Source organism: Boleophthalmus pectinirostris, unplaced genomic scaffold (genome assembly GCF_026225935.1).
Source record: "Boleophthalmus pectinirostris isolate CB_2022bp ecotype Guang Dong unplaced genomic scaffold, ASM2622593v1 HiC_scaffold_18, whole genome shotgun sequence".
NCBI classification, from domain to species: Eukaryota; Metazoa; Chordata; class Actinopteri; order Gobiiformes; family Gobiidae; genus Boleophthalmus; species Boleophthalmus pectinirostris.
In genome coordinates, this window is record NW_026571133.1 from 11,914,378 (window position 1) to 11,934,689 (window position 20,312).

The window sequence follows — 20,312 nt, forward strand, 5'->3', positions numbered from 1 at the left end:
TCTCTTTTGCATTCCCTTTATCACCAAAAACACAATCGCCCTTCTTTATAGAAAATATGTATTTTTCTATCAGCTTTAGAAATCAGAAATAAATTGTATTAATAGTAGAAAAATAGAAAGTATTTGAATGGTTTACGTGTGCCCTTTTTGAACACCAGTACGTAGTTTATGTGCATAAAATGATACGATATGTATTATTAGAATGTATATCATACACGAATTTTAATTATTCTAATATTTTTGTTTAATAAATAGAATAATAAGTAAGAATATAAACTGACTATTAGAATTTGTATGATATAACTGACAGTGCTGTAATATTGTGGACAATTCAAAAAGATGAGAAATCTTATTTACACATAAATTCTGAAATATATATATTTTTTCCGAATTCATAAAAGGTTAATTAGGCACGACATCAACAGCAACTGTTATTTATGAAGAATTATTAACATTTAGTTAAAGGTTTTGATTAATGGAGAGCCTATCTTTATTTCATATTGACAAGTGTATCATCTTTTTTATCATTCATTTATTAATAATAAACAAAGTGTAATTGTGTCACTGTGTTCTTCTCGATTTGTGTTAAAACATCATAATATTTTGACACGTTTAGGAGAACAACGAAGTGTAGAGAAAATTGTGTACAGTTCGACAGTTGTCTATATTTCAATAACAGTAGAATATACAATATACACAAATACAATAAAAATAAATCCAAACAAAAGAAATAATAACTATAAACAAAAAGTTAAGATATTTTTACGAGGTTGAATAAAGGCAGGTTTAATATAGGCTGTTTTAATGCATTTCTTTTCTCTAGTTCACAACATATTTTGATTATCAATATCATATTTACATTTGGCTGTTCTCGCGTGCATTGAGCACTATTCATGTTAATCGTATACCACAAAAAGCAGGGAGGCAATCTTATCTTTTGTTCTACATGCTTTTACCTCAGTTGTATTTTATTTCAAAGATTTAAAATAACACCATAATATGCTACTGGTTTCTCCTCTGTGCGTAGCTGACCATTTGTGTAGGTCTTCCTAAATGCGCGTTTACGCATCAGTTTGCGGAATTCATATTTGTATTTGAAGAAAGAGAAATCGTCTAAAGACATCGATCTCACCGCTATGTATCTTTTTAACCGTGTGGCTGTGCGTATCTTAACACTACACGCGTTAGTTGTTGTCGTGACTTTTTCTCATAACTGCTTATTTTGTTAAAAGGTCTGTTGTCAGAAGCTTTCCAGAATCACTCCACAAAAACCTAATATGGCTATTAGAGAAACTAAAACCCCCTTCGACTTTGTGAACCCGCGGACAAAAAGTCGTAACAGGTACAAGTACAAGACCACAAAGTCTTTGTAAAACAAAAAACAAACTTTGAAAATGTTCATCTTGTTTACCAAAGCAGGTGGCTTGACGTCACATGGGGTCGCAGTACGCCCAAAAATAATAACACCTCCGCGCACAAGCAAGTGCCTTCCCCGGGGGGGTTCTAGTCCCAAATAGACTTGCTTTCTGCGCTGCAGCTTGATGTGTGTTTGAATCGTAACGAAAAAAACAAGAGGCGCTTCTTCTTGCTCGCATTGCGCGTCATTCAAACAGAGCGCAGTGTACGGCTTTCTCCTCTGTTGCATTAGTAATAACAGCGGCGTGGACGGGAGACAGCAGGAGAGACAGCGGTGCCCAGCGGAGGAATTTGAGCTTTTTATTTACTCTGCAGCTTGTTGTTCGTTTTCTCAGCGTTATGGTGAACTTGGACAGTCACGTGTGAAGAACTCCGCAAGTGTAGCAGACTACGGGACGGCGACTTCTCACCTGCGTGTCCTTTTGACTTTTCCGAGAGGGAGATATACCTGCCATTTGTTGTGGTAAGTTTTTTTTTCTGGACAAGTGCTTATTACTCTCCTACGCACGCTTTGACTTTCCCCTTCAGTCCAGTGCGCTCCTATTGAGAAGTAGCCACAACTTTGCCCTGCGTTTTACGGCTAATCTCCCAACAATGTAGTTTACCTTTCGGTCAAATATGGAGCGATCTTGCAGCGGGTAAATGTTTCACCTCGTGTGTGCTGTTTGGTCAGGACCTCCCGGCTGCTCTGTCAAGACTTCTGGCTCTACGCAGACTTTGGCAGCAGCCGAGTCTGTTACGCGTGTGCACATTGTTTTATCTCTTTCAAGTTACATTCGCTGTGCAAAGCTAACGGAGTCTTTTATTCTTTTACATTTTTAACCACTCGCAAAACGATGCATTATTCTAAAAAAAAAATGTTTGTAGTAAAAAAATGTAGCCAAGAAATTATTTGCGTTTCTTTAAATAGAACTTTGTTTAGATGTGAAAAGTCGTAATTTACAATTTCAATTTCTTTTATTAGCTATATATTTTTGTCGCGTATAGAAAGTAAACATGTAATAAAATAGGTTATAACACTCCTGACAAAACTTATGTATCTAATACTTTAAAAAATATATTATTACATTTAGATTATTGCCTGCTTAGTTAAAAGATCAACTACATTTCTAGTGTACAAAATAAAAATGATTTATTGCACTAATTCTAGAGTAACCAGAAGTGTAGCAGTCAACACCTTACCGTGCATGCTTCCTTTCCATTTTTAAAATCCATTTTTCGCTGCCCAGAAACAGTGTTGCTGGTGGCATGTCATTTTTCAACATGACAAATCTGATATTAATAGCAACAAAGCCAAATTTAAATCTTCTAAGCACTGGCTTGATTTCGCCTTTCACTCTCCCTGTGTGTGTCCTCATGCACATATTCTTTTAAGGTAGCAGTGTGGTTGGTCCTAAAAATCAATACATGTGACATTTTTGGTGTGGTTAGGAAAGGCTAAGGAGGTGGTGGACTCCGCGGGCCTGTCCTGTGTGGATTGGGGGGGGGTATTGGAGTCTCCTTGTTTGAGCCGCAGGGTGCACAGGTGTTCCCTCCTTGGTTATGCAGGTGTGGGCCAGTTCCCCCCTCACTCAGCACCTCTCACTCTTCAAAGACCAGGCGCCAATAACTGCCCTCTGTGAAATATGTCAGCGACAGTGCACAAGACGCCCCTTTGTTCCACTGCCCCTGTAATTATTTCTTAAAGCATGTTATAACTGTTCCCGCTGTCCTGTTTATGTGTTTGGTTGTTAGGCAAGTTGGTGCTCTAGTTTTTTCGCAAACAATAGTAGAAATATAATACAAAATAGTCTCCCTTAAAACTGACCATACAGCATGTTTGAACTGTTCCCACTCTTAGGCAAGTGGGTTCTCTAGCTTTTTTGCAAACAATGGTAGAAATATAATATAAAATCGTCTCCCTCAACACTGAGTATATAGCGTGTTATAACTGTTCCCACTCTCGTGTTTATGTGTTTGGTTGTTAGGCAAGTGGGATCTCTAGTTTTGTCTCGAACAATGGTAGAAATATAATACAAAATAGTCTCCCTTAACACTGACCATGCAGTTGGGAGCAGGGCACTTATTACACCGAGTCTACCCACACTGCATCCATTTTTTGATTGCTGCATTTATCATCGGGCGGTCGTGCTCTACATTATGGTAATTGGAAAATGAATGTCCTCCACAGGATTAATGTGTATACCTTGTCATATGTTTCAATCATTTATCAAAATTAAGATTCAGCTTTCAGCTCAATGAGCAATGGTTGACGCATGATTTTATCTCAGATATGGAAATAGTTGAGCTTCCTGCAAAGATGAGGTAGTTGCTATACAAGAACTTTCTGTACTTAATGTATGGGGCAGATCTATTTAACACCCAAAGCAAAGTGTCTCAGACTGGGGTGTGTGAGCATGATGTAGGTTCATTTGCAGTTACAAAATGTAGGGCTGTTCTTTATATCGCAAAATTAGTCATATTACAGTATTGGCTAACACAGTAACTAAAAAAAAAAAAAAAAGGATTGCAGCAATACAAAGAATTTCAATCTAAAAACATTAATTTTGTCTTTTTTGTATATAACTTCTTGGGTTATTTTTAAAGTCAGGTCTGAAGATGTCTTGCAGCTAGCAGCCGAAACATGTCAACAAGGTAAATACACCTCAGTTTTGTCTTTAAGAAGAGCCCAAGAACTTAACACAAACAATTTCATCTGACAAGAAGTTTTATTCTCTTCTAATGCTTTTGCCTTGTTTGGATCTTGGTTTAGTCTACAACAAGTTTATGTTGACACAGTTTGACATGTAAATCACTAAGGCATGTATTGTTTTGAATATAACTTTAAACTTATTGCGTCAAAACTACATTAAAATATGTCTAGTTATCAAATCTAGATGTAGGGTCTATTTTATTCCTCCTCTGGGTGCAAGTGTTGACAGCTACATCCTAACTCAGATTAAAACTTCTTTAAATGTAGTTGTAGTTTTGATACTGGTTTACACTTGGTTTAGTCCCTGTTGAGTCCCACTGTTGTAATGCCTTCAGGTGTGAGAAGTTTGAGAATCCTGTCAATGGTGGTTGGAGTAAAATGTGGAACAGAAATGAAACATACATTTCTATGGATAATATAGAAGATGTCGACTACTTCTCAAGCAATGAAACACTTGCTCACTTTTGGATTAGCTTTCGAATGGCACCGTGACCCATCCCCCAACACCTCTGTAATGAAACGGACTGCTCGCTCAAGCCTGGAGGTGTTGCTGCGTTTGAGGAGAAAATGGCAAAGGAGAAACCAAGGCAATGGTGAATCAGCTTCACTTTTTGAAATGTTTCACATATAAGACTCGCCCGCACGCGCTATGTATTCTTATGAAGCTAACTTTGCCCGGTTGCCAAGCTTTAACGCAATTAAATGGCAAATGTTCAGGTTTGATCCCTGTTAACTACATAGAAATGTTTCCATGACAACCTCCATGCAAGTTAGAGCCACCAGAAGTGATCAAGTCCGTCCTCCTTTTTCTTCCTCTCTTCATCCCTCCCACTGTCTATGGTTCCCTCCCCCTCCCACTTGTAAAAATGGAATTTGTGTTGACAGTTTTGGCCTTTAATGGTACTTGCGAAAGTATTTGTTTACCGGGATCATATGCTACGAGCCTGTCAGCTTTCGAGAGATTGACTTCTTGAGATAAAAGAGTGTATTACATGCTTAAGAGGCCACCCTTTTGCACTGTAATTATCCAACATCAGAGTAATGATGTTTTGTGTGCCCCACTTACTAAGAGTCTTGGGACAGCTCAGACTTTTTTAGTTACGCTCCGGGTCACTTCTTAAGCTGGACTCGAACCTGCGTGAGTGTGAAGCAGTGTGACTTTTTGGCCGGAGAAAGCAGTGCGGGTGGGGTCAGGGGATAGGGATTAGAAAGAGATTGTGGACTGCCTACAAAAGACTGACTTAACGGCTATCTGAACACACACTCACTCAGTAACTTATTTTTCCACACTGGCCTGTACAGTGAGATTGTTGGAGTTTTTATAGGTTTTTGTTGGTCATATTACAGCAAATGTCTGGTTATTTATTAACTGACGTGAAAACATCTAGTGGCAGGAAGTTGGTATCACTATGTAAAACTGGAAAGTGTCAGGATAATATTAAAATAGTGGTTTTGAATAAGAGAATATTAAGTACAATCAAAATAGGTAATCTAAATAGACATGCAGTGTTTGCTAAACTTCCTAATATGGTTAAAAATGACAAAAAAAAAGACCTTTCATTCACATTTGGTCAATAATAAACATAATCGAAAAACATTTACAACAATGTACTATATGAAAGTTTTGAGAAAATTATGCAGGATAATCCGAAATTGGAAGAATCACCAAAATACATTACCTTATCGCCCACTGCTGCGTAAGACAAATAATATCACAAGACAAACTGTACCAGTGTTTACTCGAAACAGCAGTATTTTGAGTGTGTTGACCATGACCTTGCAAAAAGGTCCTTCAGAAAGGCCCCAAGCAAGTCCTGTAACTCTATCTGACATTTGGGTCTGTTTAGTTTGTGTCTGCTGTCGTCAACCCACCACAAATCATTATCTTGCACATTTATTTTTCTAGTTCTAAGTACTCGCTTTTATTCACGCTGTATTTAGACACTTACTCCACCGTAGTGTTAAATGTTGTTTATAGGTTGATGGCTCGGGTTTATAACATTAGGGCCACTTATGGTTAAAGGCAAGGTCACGACTGTTCAGAGTGCATCTACATGTCAGATGGTAACAGCTCATGAGAGATGTGACAATTTCTTCCATTTCTAGTTCATTATCAATTACAACTTATGTCTATTTTCATACTATGCATATTAATTGTTAAGCTCAATTCAACAATGATCCCTACTAATGAAGTACTGAGTTGTAGCATATATTTTTATATCATAGTTCACATGTAGGGCAAAGTGTATCACAGTGTTTTTCTTTTTTCATATTGATCAGTCACATTTTTGATTCAGTTTTATAAAATTGATTTCAGTAATAATTCCATAAACATAAACACTACAGACTTTTCCCGTAACACCAGAAATAAGCACATTTCTTCCTCCAAAGCTTGAACCCCAACCAATGCCAATGTTATTACTGAGAAGACTGGCTTTAGACCTCTGCGTTAAAAAGACCCAAGAATATCATTGACAATTAGACTGAATCTTGATTTTGATTTGAAACTGATTAATTGCGCAGCCCTACTTACAGGTATAGCAGAGAAGTTGCCAGGTCGTAAGCTACGCGATGCCAAGAGTGAAAGAAACATTGGCATACTTAACTTATTTCTTTTTCAAACTGGAACTATGTGTTACAGCAATGTTTATCTGAAGCATGTTGCGATGGAGGAGAAAACAAGGGGTGTTGGGGGTGGGTGCTTGTGACAGTAACCCCTTTTGACAGGCACATTAGGCTGCAGAAAGAGCATCCAGCTCCAGGCTCAGGGCATATGGTGCTGCCTTCTGCCGGCATTGCTCTAGACCAACTTACAACACTGGCGCTGGGTCACGGCTGTCTCAGGTTTGCTCCTTCTGTCTCACTCGTCTAAATAAAAACAGGAGGAAAATGTGGGGGGTTGGTTTATCGCTTTGGGTTGTTTAGTGGGCATTTGTTGGGCATTTAATGTGTTCTTCAGTGTCTTTGGAGAATTTGAGGACATCGACAGAACTTGAAGTCATAAACCTTCGGGGTCAAGATGAAGTTTGGCAGTGTTTGACATTTCCAAAAATCATGTTATTTTAGGTTTCAGAGACCTTTGAAAAGCGCCAAATCTAAATATGTGGAGTGGGAATTTGCATAAAAAGATACAATCTCAGAACAAGCTGTGTTGTTGTAATTTTTTTCCTGCCTCATCTAAACACTCAGCAGGCGAACCCTAATCCTACTGTAAACAATGGCGTGTTTTGACCACAGTATCAGAGTGAGGCTTTCTCCGCTGTGATGTGGAGAGGATGGACTTGGATGAAGCAGAGGATGACGCAGGGCTCTGGTCAGGAGACAGCAGATCGGTAGGAGGGTAATTACAGGCTACTGTGTGCCTCTCCGGGTTTTCCCTGGATCACAGCTACACGGGCCTCCAGCTCCCATCCTCTCCGGGACCGAGGTGAAGCGGCCACAACATATGGACGCAACAAAACAATGCTTTATTTTTATGTTGTTTGATGAGTGGTTTTTAATTTAGTTTGTCACTTCTGGCAAGCAGCAGGGCAGATGGTGCAGATTGGAGTGCCCATCAGAGCCTAAATACCTCCGGGCAGCTGTTGGTCATAAACTTTTTTCAGTGTATATTTTTTTCCTGCTTGTTCTCTCTTAAACGCAGCGGGGGTCAAGAGGAGTCAAACCTGTTACAACACCTGTTTCTGCATATGCAAATCTGTTGTTTTGTCATTTCATTAGGCAAGGCAAAAAGACAAGGGTCCCTTGTGGTTGCAAATGCGACTGGCACTGCGCCCACTTGGCATGCTCCACAGTAGAGTGGCTCGAGGCGGGGTGAGGGAGGGCTGAGAAGTTGGGCTTCTGTCGGAACTCAGCCACTGGTATCGGATGCCTTCACATCGGTGTGGTCCCAGGAAGAAGTTAATTTATATAAAGTTATGTCAGCAAGTGCAGTATAACTATTTTAATAAGGCCTGTCACATTAACAGATTTTGAAGCACGATATATTGCTATAGAAATATATTGTAATAAATAATTACGCAATATTTATGTCACACAATCCCAATAAAACATTTTAAACATACAGTATCATTAAGAGACCTGAGCTGCAACACATAAATAGCCAAATGAAGCAATAATTATCCTTAGAAGAGACTTAGTCAACTTTCTACAGCTCAAATCTTATCACATCACTACAAAAATTACAAAAATCTCCAAAATTTTGCAATGGAAAACCACCCACAATAAATACTGAGACCAAAAATATATTGTACCAGCTTTCATATTTTAAATGATCTAAGCCGATACAGTAATTTTTGTGACAAGCTTAATTTTAATGTGAACATTCAACTCCAAAAAGTCAAAGCTTCTGCGTTCTCGTTCAAGTTCTAGTTTAGCTTGCAACAAAACCGTTTCTAACTCCTGAAAAACGAAATAACTTTACCGAAACATAAATTGCCGATCGCATCCTCATTACAGCCATCATAATCACATTGCATGCTATTTTCTCTTATAGCGAAGGCATCCGCACTGTGAAGACTGACAGAGACATACCCAGTGGCTGTACGCTGGCACTCGCGTGGATGGCACACGTCTATACACCCCCCCCCCCCTTCATCCTCACCCCCTCTCACCCCTTCATCATCTGGCTCACTCCTGCAGCGCTCGCCTCTTAACCACATGTGCCAGAGCCCGGCCCGCGTGTGCTCCGGGGCTAATTGTTCACAAGTAAACTGCGTGCTTGTTGGTGGGGGTGTATCCTCCGAACCAGACGCGCTGCTGTTTCTGCTGCTGCTGTACAAAGCGAGGACGGTGGTAGCGCTGATCACAGTAGGGGGGGTAGAGTGTGGGAGGGGGGGGTATGGTGGAACAGGGTTTACAGATCATGATGTGTTCACGCAGTTTATTTTCCCCAGTACAAGTCTCCGAGATTGTCAGTTGTAATCCGGCCCATGTGCTGAATGTAACAAATACACCATGAAATTAAAGGTTATTGCAGAAGCGTAATGCAAAAGCTCTGTTTGAGATTACCCAAGCTGTTTGCAGACCTGAGCAGAATGAAAAGACCACCAATCTGCTTGTTCTGAAAAGCTATTTGCCATCTTGGTCTATGCAAAACACCGTTCAAATTTAATTTTTCTCCCGAGCTATTTATAGTCGTAACAGTACGGTGACAAGTTTACACAAGTTTGTACATTTCGCCTTTTCTAGTTCAGACCAAACCTGTAGCTGCTGAGCCTTCCAGGTCTAATCCATTGTAACGTTTAAATTCTAATCTAGTGCTATTGTAGTCTGTTAAGAGTGCCTTCATGTGTGGACACTTTAGACTTGGATGGATGTATGAGAGACGTAAGGCTAGTCCGTGCGGTGCGCTAATCTAATCTGATAACACAAGCCTTCCTCCTCCTTTCTCCTGTTCTTTTCTCCCCTCTCTCTGTCTTCCTCCTCCCCTTTCTGCAGCTTTGGCTTGGTTCGGTCTGATTTGTAGTTGTGTGTGTCTCCCTCTCTCTCTCTCGCTCTCTCTCTCAGCGCGCAGACGGCATTAAAGCCAGGCCCCACTAGCCCCCTCTGATACGGGAGAGTTCATTAGAGATGTGCCTTTGATGGGCAGCCTTTTCATGTGACTACCGGTTTTTCAAATACCTTGATGTAGAAGCTTAAGAAGGCATTGTGCAGTAAGCCCTCCTTTTGATGCGACTTATTTAGATCTGCATAGTAAATCAGGGGGGAGTAAATAACCAGCCAGCAGATGGAAGCAAGGAGATAAGGCGCCAGTGAACAATCGCATTTGTATTTTGTTATGATGTTGACAGCAGCTAAAATTCACTAATCTAGAAGCGCTGATCTGCATTTCAAAGAAATCTCATTTAGCAGCAGGGAGGATAAAGTTCCCCTCATTGTGTCTATTTTATTGCATTCTTCGTTAATTTATCAGGCCTCAGATTTAACGTGCAGGGCTTGGTGGTAGGAGCAGGCGTCCACACGTTGCATAGGGGGTCTTAAATACTCTGAAAGCGGTTATGTCTAGACTGTGAGCGGAGGGTAATTACACGTCTGACCATGAATAGAATGAGTTTGAAGACTCATCTTTCTTGGGGCAGCCTGAATTGCTCGACTAACACTGATAAGAAGCGCTTGGTCCCCACAGAAATATTGCCAGTGACTTTCCATAATGCCACCCCCCTTTTCTCCCAACGCCACGGATGGTATTTACTTTTAAGATAAAGTTATTGTGTACAGTAATCTGACTTGTTAGCATAATGTCCTCTTTCATGACTGGACCCTCCTTTCTCTGCTGTGTGGAGGTATTTGTGGTGCGGGTCTTAAATAGTTTATCTTGACTTAGCGTGCTAGTGCTTTATGTAAATATCAGCCTATAGCATTATTAGGCCTTCATGAATACTTGAATACGTTTGCCATATTTATAAGTCGATAGAATTTACCATTGGTTTTATATTTGGCGTAGAGATATGGGTGGTATTTGTAAATCCCTAGAATTGGAGGTCATGCAGACTAATAGCCTTCCTAATGCTTTTCCTGTGAATAAAATATGGCATCTGCACAGCCCAAAGGTGTTGTGATAGCAAAGTCAACTTTGCTCAAAATAATTTAAAGTAAATGTGTAAATTTATGCAGTTTTAAAATCTAAATCCTTCGTCTTTATTGCTGCTTTGTTGGACATTTCTCCTATATTTTGTTACATTTTTAGAGTTTTTAAAGGTGCACTGTGTCACTTTTTGTCATTGCTCTGCCTGAAATGTTCCACACTATGACATTAAACAGTTCTACTTTACATTTATTTAATTACAGCAGTGTTGGGTTGCCTCTCAACAGATCTGACTTGTAACTTGGCCTGGTTTCGTCTCCATGAAGATAGAATTGTTTAATACCATACTGTGAAACAATCCAGACAAAGTACTAACATTTCCATGGAGACAAGCATTTGATGGACTCTCCACCACAGAAGTTACACAATGCACCTTTAAACTATTGAATTTGCTCATCAGTGCTATTTTTTAACATGTGTTCCTGCACCCATTGCCACTTCTTTCACCTTGTTCTAAGTAAATGTAGCATCGTAATCTGTGCAACATTTTCCAGAAACTCACAACAGTGAAAAATTATAGCAGTTGGCATGTTTTGTTTTCAGCGGTGCACTTTGAGCGGAGGGCTTTTTGTACAGTTCAGAGAGCACATTCCTCAGCATTTGCAGGCGCTGGTTGCCTGTAGGGGTCATTGGAATTCTGGGAGAATAAAAGAAAGAAAAAAAAATCTCAGGAAACAACATCCAGGCCAGTTAGTGCCCCTCGTGCCCCCTCAACACAAACCTGCCCTCGCTAATTATTTCCTAATGTCGTGAAGGGAAAGTGTGGGGTAGAATGTCCGTAGTAATCTGCAGCAGCTCTTGTTTTACAGTGAGGTTTGTGACTAACTCTCAAAAATCATCAATACTAATGGCCTCTAAATTATATGGATGCCACTGCTTGTGTACTTTGATGCAGGCGGTTGAAAAGGCGTACATGAGAAATCAATGGTGTCAGGTTAACGCTGTGATTTACGTGCAGTTGAGAGCTCGAGCCTTCCAGGCATTGCACCTTTTAACTTGAGAGAGTGAGGGCTAAATGTGTGTGTGTGTGTATGTGCGTGCATGTGTGGAGGTATACGGCGACACACTAAAAACACACACAACTCTCCGGCTTCACTGTGAAATCCAGGTGCACTTTGTTGTTCTAAACTTTATTGCTTTCACCTATTTGTACAGAAAAACAGTTATGTAAGACAGACGTAGCTAGCCCACACTTGTCTGCACTAGAACAAAATGAACTTTTAAAACTTTGGAGTCTTCAAATATGTAAACTGCTTGTACACTTGTTTTTCACAGAGGCCTGTCAGACAGTGACCCTTCTACTCAGCGTTGGATATCTGCACCACCTTCTCTTCCCCGAGGTAAGCATTTCATCCTTGCAACGTAACAGCCATTTGTCAAACACTAAATAAACAGAATAATGTGAAATAATTCTTGTTGTGTTGAAAATCAATACTCAAACTAGTATCAAAACTTGGTAGCTGAACAAGTAAAAACAATCACATAAACAGGACATAGTATTTTGATGTGAGTCTATATCAGTGTTAGTATAAAACCACATTATAATATGAATTAACGACTATTATTCTGAGTTGAAATTCGATTATGTTGTCCAAAGAAAGAGTTATTGCCTTATGGTATCAAACATTGTATTGCGTATAGTTCAAAAATAATGGTACATGAAAACTTTGCACTTCTGTGGGTGATTAAATATTTTACATTTCACATTTGTTTAAAACTTAAACCTCAAAAAATACTTTCAAAGACATGTTTTTACACATTTCTGTTGATTTGACATAACATTGCTGAATACTATAATTTTTTTCAGTATTTCCCACCCCGAACTGAGTATGGAGCCTTTTCGAAATGTGGTTTGAAATTGTCGTTTTGTGACCACACTAAATTCTCAATATCAAAACAATAAAAGCGTTTAATAAAGAGGTATTATTTTGTTCCTCCGTTTTGTGACCGGCGTTATAATATTGTTAGCTCAACTGTGCAGCTGATACAGTGGCTCGCGGAGGTCAAGAGAGCGCCATTCTCTTCAAATGTAACAAATCTTCATCTTGTCCACCTTGATAGAATTCCCCCTCCACTGGGCAACCTCTCCGTGGCTGTGTTTGGTCTTCACACACCAGGGATTTTCAATCTAGCCGAGCTTAAAAGTTATGATATATATTATTGCTGACAAATCTCCACAGCGGCTATAGATTCGGCGATTTATTCAGTTGTTTCTTAATTAACTGCTGTAGCCGAGCATAACTTCTGTCTTGTCATTTGCATACGTCTCAAGTTGATGTTGGAAGTGTCATGTTTTTTGCCTCTGTTTAGGGTGAAATATGCCCTCTCTGCGCCCGTGAGGACAAGCAGAAGACAAGCGCTGTAAAGAAGACTACAACTCAGTAAGTAATTGGTATCTCCCAGCATGCTTTGTGTTGTGACTAGTGTAGTGTAGTTTCTGTAGTCATTGTAGTCCAGGCACAAGGAGGGTCTCGATTAATTTTGGCTGTGTTCACACTTCCAAATTGGGACTAAAGCTGGCCTAGAACAGGACTAAAACAGGACTAGAGCAGGACTTAACAAAAACCTACAAACCAGGAAGTGTGAACTGAATCCTAATCTTTTTACCTGTCCCAAAACTAGACAAAAATAAAATAGGAGCACATGGATGGGCATCTACATAAGCCTAAACAACATGCAATTACAAGGGGATATCCAAACGCAAAGTTTAAATCAGGACATATATCTCCTGCTAATGACAAAACGTCATCAAAAGAAAGTTTCTGTCTCCAAGCTGTTCAACAATGACTCAGAAGAATCTTGTGTCACCAATTATACTCACATCACGTACTATATAAACAATGATTAGCTCTGTATACTCATAAATCTATGAACACGGTGTCATTTTAAGTCTATGCAAGTTTTTTTTACTCTAAACACTATGATTGGGTCAACTGGATTTTGTAAAATTTTCTTTCTCAAATAAGTAGGGATGTAACAATAACCAAATAACCAAAATATTGTGATATCGTATCATCAAAGTTCTCACAATAATATCGTGGACCATCATAATATATCGAATTACGAAAAAGTCTCTTTGCTTAAATAAAGAGTTATGGTGCTACAATAGCTAACAAAAGACAGAGGGAACTACATAGACCATGATCCTTTGCGTCATTTCAGTGTAGACTACATGAAAAAATAACTGTCCTAAGCACTTTTAAGTCTTAGTTCTTTGGATTAAGTCTTGTTAAGGCTTTTTAAGAGGAAAAAGTAGCATTTTCACAGTTTTGTTAGCCTCCACAAAATAATATTGCAATCAATATCGTACTGTGAGGTTCATACCGTGACGATATCATACTGAGAGACTTGGATATCATCATATCCCTGCAAATAAATCCAGAGACAACCAGTTTTTGTAAAATTTCACAATTTATTACCAAAACGTTCTGAGAAATAAAAGAAAAACAAAAAACAGTTGACCTAATGATATTGTTTTGAATATTATTTCAACTGTAAAAAATGTTGCTTCATATCAAGGGTGAGTATTTGGAAATTTTGACAAATTTTTTTCACCACATTTGTATGCTTCTGACTTTATTATATAGCTGTAACATGATAGAATTTGTCTCAATTAAGTGAAAAGTTCTAGTTGGGCAACCTCCCCTCTACTTTTGCCAATTCTGGGACCAAAAGCTGCTTCTATCTCTCTCCACCTAATAGAGAGTCATATTACTTCTTCATTTGCCAGGTAGAGCCTTAAATCTTCAAAGATGGTCTCCCAATGCTTATCTGCTGGCCTAAAAAATCCTTCTAATCATTTGCAGGGGAGCGTAATTGCCCCAACACCGCACGCTTCCTTCTACTTCCTTTGCGTTGACACATATATCAAAACCTACAGCAATTAAGTATATCTTTGACTCCTTTAAAGGGCTCTTGGACTGAACAGCGCCGCTCTCACATTTTCACTTTGCAATTGATTTCTTGTCATAGATCACAGAGCGCATGTCTTTCCCCCCTTTCCAATTCCCCAATGGAGTCAGTAAGTGTCGTGGGCAGAAACCTCCACGGGTCTTTAGCCTGGGCACTTGGAGCTGTCGAGAGGGCTATAGGCAGAAATCAAAGCGACTTGGATCATTCCCCTCATTGGCAGGAGTCCATTGTGTGTTCCATTTGGGATTGGCGTGGAAGGTGGGTGAGCACTGTGGGGTAAAGGGTGAGGGGGCTGGATTGAGATCAGGCAAGGCAACCCCACTTTTTTCTTTTTTTTTTTTTTTTTTCTCCCTAATCTTTATCCACCATTAACCCCAGTGCCCCAGTGTGTGGCGAAGATCAGCCCCATTGGTCAATCCTATTCTCCGCCACCCAGAATATTTTAAAGTTAAGCCCTCTTGCTTAACAAAAAAGTCTTACTCATCAAAGGTTCACTTTCCTTGCTTCCTCTGCTTCCTTCCTTTGGCACCCAGTCCCACTCCGAGATCTGCTGGACCACTGTTTTGTCTTCACACATGGGGAGAGAGAGGTGTCGAAAGTAGTTTTTAAAGTTTCTAGAGTTTTCAAATTTGAATTTAATAAGCTTTGGTTTGGGGTTTGATAGTATCGTGCTGTGAGCAAATTGGGGCAGTCGTAAAGGGAACAATGATGCCCAGCCTGGTTGAGGATTAAGAACTCACTTGTTTTTAATAGACTCTGGAATGTAACTTTTTTTCACAATATTTTTCACACCTCCATGTGTACTCCTCATGTTTCAACCAAGCGCCTTATTTATGAGAAAGTAAAAATAAAACCAGCTGGATATGTGGCCGGGCCATTTTAACGCTGACACTAATGCATTTTTGTTTTGAGATATTCTTGTGGAATTTACAGTATATCTTCTTTTAGTTTTCCTTTCAGACGTTTCCTTTCAAGGGTCGCCGCAGTCAATCAGCTGCTTTTAATTATCTACTGCACTGCCCTGAAACTGACTATTTCACCACAAACTAAATCACTTTTCTATTCTTTTATAATCTCTTCAGATTGTATGACCATGAATATATAAATTGATTAGATTAATTGATACATATATTCATTAGGGTTAGGGTTAGGCTTTCATAAAAACAACACAATCCATTCACAACTATTTTTGGACCAGTCCCAAGCCCAGTCAAATGGCATAGATCCATCATTAAAAGATATACATTGGGAGTGAGCGTTAGTGTATTTATTTTAGCACTTTTTAACTTTTTTATTTGGTTTACAATAAAAAAAAAAACAAACAAAAAAACAGACTTAAAGGTGCACTGTGTAACATTAATGGTAAATAGCACACCAGCTGCTTCTCTTCATGGAAATTTAATTTTATTATTACATTATTGTACAAAACACATTGAAAAACATGCATTTTTATTGTGAACAGGGTCGCCTCTCCATGGATCTGACCTGTAACTTGGCCTAGTAGCGCCACCTGCCTGTTTAATGCCATTCAGTGGAACATTATCACTTAAAATCATAATGACATCATGGAGACAAGCAGGTGGCATTGTGCCGAGGACCAAAAAAGTTACGCAGTGCACCTTTAAGTTACAAGAAAAGAAAAACAAGAGGGCAGATGTTTGTGTCCATCTGCTGTGAGAATAGCGAGATGCTTTTCCAGGAGTTTTGCCATTATTCTTTAAGGAGAACATTGCAGTCCTGTCCACTCGTATTGATCTATATGGTTGCCTGTGTTTTTCTTTCTCTATAGTAGCTCCTTGTCTGTTTAAAGTTGTCGAATCAGCTGAAAAATGTTTTGATTGTGCGCATAGACCCGGGAGAAGGTGTTGTGATTTGGGAATGGAAAAAAAGGTTATGGCCTCGGCATACTTTGGGGCCCCTTCAAAAGTTCTGTAGTCCACAAATTTGAGATGACTTGGTATGGAAATGGCTAATTGCAAATACAACAGGAAACTTGTTAATTTCTAGAAATAGCCAGATGTACGTAGCTTAGTGGAAAAGTTTATTTTAGAAATGCAAATTGAGGTGTAAAACTATTTGATCACCACTGTTTGGTTTATACTTAGGCTATGGCTATAGAATTTGCTTTAAACACTTCAAAACTGATTAAATATATACATTTATTAGAGACAATTTACAAGTCATATCAGTGGAGAGGCAATCTTGACACAGTAAGATGCTTTTCAGTGTCTATTTTAAACAGTATAAACATCTGTAATGAAGTACAAGCATGTAAGACATATTTTATTTATAGTTTAATACTGAGGGACATCCCAGGCAAAGCAATTAGATCTCCTTGGAAATGTGACATAGTACAGCTTTTGATGCAAATTTCTGTTTTACTATATTGCATTGCATAGAACATCTGCTTAAAGATGCACTATGTAACATTCTTAGCGAAGTGAGACAAGCAGGTTACAGCACTACGTTACATTACAGTTCAGATTTACAGTCGCCCCTGTTCACTGAAGGAATGATTGTATTTTTGAGTATTTTTGAATAAAGGCTAGATGGATATGTTTAATGTCATACCATGGAACATTCCAGGCATAGCAACATAACATCTCCATGGCGATAAGCAGGTAGCCGTCCATCAGAAAAGTTGCACAGTACACCTTTAAGAACATGTAGGAAAGAAAGTAAACAGACTGTAGTTGCATTTTTGAAAGACTTTTGGTTGTTATTCTTTGTGTGAGGTTTAATTACAGAAATCTAGTCACTGTAGCTGGACTCCATGGCATCCCTCCAAGTATCTGAGATTATTGTGAAACCCAAGCCTCGGCGGGCATGACACCGGAGCGCCCTGACACCGGCTTGAACCCCGTTTTTCAGGTGGGAAGAATTACGAGTGGCTCCTTTGCGCAGGTGATCCAATGTGTCCAATGAATCGGTCTCACACAGCCGAGCATTCTTCGCCCAAGGTCTAAATGCTGATTGTCTTGACAGATTGAACTTGTGTGTTATCACCAAACTGTCACGCAGGCTAATTTTTCAGCCCCTGCACCCAGGCCAGTTTACGTTATCCCTTCACAGTGGAGTATTTTATAGGAGTATTGTCATCGCGAAGGAAAGCTGAGTTATTTTGACCTGCGCTGATTGGGGATACTTAGATGTTGCAGCGGTCTTTAGTCACTACATACTTTGTCTTGAGTTGTTTTTCTTTCACCATTCGTCTACATTTGATTAAATTACATGGTCTGTCTTTTTACACTATAGCTTTTTATGACAGTATGACTACGGTATTTTATTTTGACAAATCTTTTAGTCAAAGATCTTTTGCTGGTTTAATTCAATGCATGTATCAATCACACATACTTAACATGTGTGGAGTCTAACTAGCTGTCTTTATTTCTTTTTTACAGTTATGACCGTGTGACTTAGGTATGCGTCAAGGTCTGAACTGAAATGAAAATGTACACAGACAATATACATTCTTAATTATCAGATCTGATTATGAAAAATTATTTCCTAATTTAAATGAGGAAAAAAAATAACATTACATCAATATGTATGAAAAACTGGACAATAGAGGGACTAGGATGGGCGATTAAAAGTGGATAATGGATAATACCACAACTGTTGTATTGAGATATATAAAAAAAAAAAAAAAAGAATATCGAGTATAGGGGTGTGCAAAAATAATGAAATATCAATATATCGTATCGTTTCATTTGATGATATGGTATCGATATCGTGGGCTGCTGTATCAATATATCACCAAGAGTATTTTTAGGTATATTTTACGAAATTATTTTGTATAAGATCTATTTGTGTTGACATTTTAACTGTTTTGAGTAAAATGGGTGTTTTTCATATTAATTCTGAACCGTATCGAATCAGTTTGAAATATATTGTATCAAACTGTATTGAATCAAATGTATCGTATCGTGGCCTATGTATCGAGGTATTGCCAACTTCTTAATGATACGCCTACACCCTAATCGAGTGTATTGTCTACTGTAGATAATTACTTGAACCCAGACAGTTTAATGCACTCCTGATACACTGATTGAAGGTTTTATTACGTAAAATTTAAGGTTTTATTATGTAAAATTTACTCTTGTGAGCTTCAGTCCATGTTATAATGCTTGTACCTCATCTAAAAGTTGTGTTTTATTTCATTCACACATGTTTAAGTAAGCCTTTATTATTAGTCTATCTACATCTCCAGATCAAAATGCTCCTTTCCATCACATTTTGCCTTTAGTTAAGTAAAGACTGGCAATTTCAGGTCTGAAATTATCCAAACGATTCTAGTGAAAGTGTATAAAGTTTCAAAACACAGTGGAGGACTTTCTGTATTACCACATGACATCACACAGTTGAACAGATTGTTTTCAGTTTGAGAGAAGAATTAGCCTAAATATGCAGGGTTTGTGTGTTAAACATGTGTGAATGAAACAAAACACAACTCCAGGTATGTTTATGATGAAGAAATATTATAACATAGATCAAAAAATAGTGCAATCTGGGCCCTTTAAAATGTTGTCTGAATACTGTTATCGAGATGCAAAGATTTGTCAATATTACCCACCCATAATCTGAACACAATTCTACAGTGATATCATTCAGGGACCTGTTATCCATACAGTACTTTATTATTGACTCCACATCCGACATTTTCCATGGCGGATGAGCTTCAAATCCTGCCACTTGGTCACAGCCACTGACAAAAGCTTTTACTCCAGGGGCAACAAGCCAAGTCTTTTGTTCATGATGCTCATTTGATCGCGCCTTGAAAAGAGATACCAGCAACAGCGGCATCTTACAAGAGCTTTGGAATCCGCCTTCCTCACCACAAACCACAGGCCCAGACAGTAGACAGTAGGGCTGTAGTCCACTAAAGAAATGTGTAGTTGACTATGGACATGTTTTTGTCTCATTGATTGGTTGATTAAATGCGACAATATGAATCTGGCAAAAGCTCTCAAAACGTTTCAGTATTTTATGATCTTACTATTACTACTATATGTACAACAGCACAGAAGGAAACTGTGTTTATATGTGAAACCCTAACCCTAGCTCCCACAATCTACTCCATCTATTATAGTTGACTAAAAATGCTGGTAAACTAATACACCATTGACCAATTAAAGCTGGGGAACCTGATTTTCAAACCACAAAAGGAGGAAGTATTTGATCTCTCGTGTACCTATCTCTCATAAACATGTTCTTTATCCACATGCATTCATTTTTGAGCTTTCAGAATCGCTTTTTCACAGGTGGTGAAGTGAAACTGAAGCCGATCAACCAAGCACAGCCAATCAGAATGCTGCTTTTGGTAATTACTTCTGTGTTGACCAGAACTAAAAATACTTTATTATTCGCTGTGTGTGTAGCGGTCTCATTTTGACACAAAATTCTGGTTTTACAATATACTCTTTGGGGGGAAAAGCAAACTTTAGTCATTTACTTATCAGCTAAGCTAAAACAACTGGACTTACTTAGCTTTTTGAAGCCAATGTTTCGATACCAACCAGCTGTCTTATTTCTGGATTTCCTAAAATTTGCATCAGTTTGGTCATTTACATAAACAAGTTGTTTACTCCAGCTTTAAGACTAAACAAATAAAAGTGAACAGCTTGACTAGACAGCCTCTGCTACCTGCCTGGTTGGGAAGTGTCCAGAAAGCTTCCACTGCTGTGTGTGTGTTTATGTGAGTGTGCA

At 38.8% G+C, this 20,312-nt stretch overlaps 1 protein-coding gene across 3 annotated transcripts in view; it reads left to right on the plus strand.

Annotated features, from left to right (window-relative positions):
• The first annotated feature begins 1,758 nt into the window (after positions 1 to 1,758).
• Positions 1,759 to 20,312, plus strand: part of foxp2 (forkhead box P2) — a 115,616-nt gene continuing 97,062 nt past the window's right edge. For all 3 annotated transcript variants that reach the window (XM_020920025.2, XM_055153397.1, XM_055153396.1), the window contains exons 1-3: positions 1,759 to 1,879; positions 11,970 to 12,034; positions 13,005 to 13,075. The gene's annotated coding sequence lies outside the window, so the exon portion shown is untranslated. The remainder of the gene's footprint in view (positions 1,880 to 11,969; positions 12,035 to 13,004; positions 13,076 to 20,312) is intronic.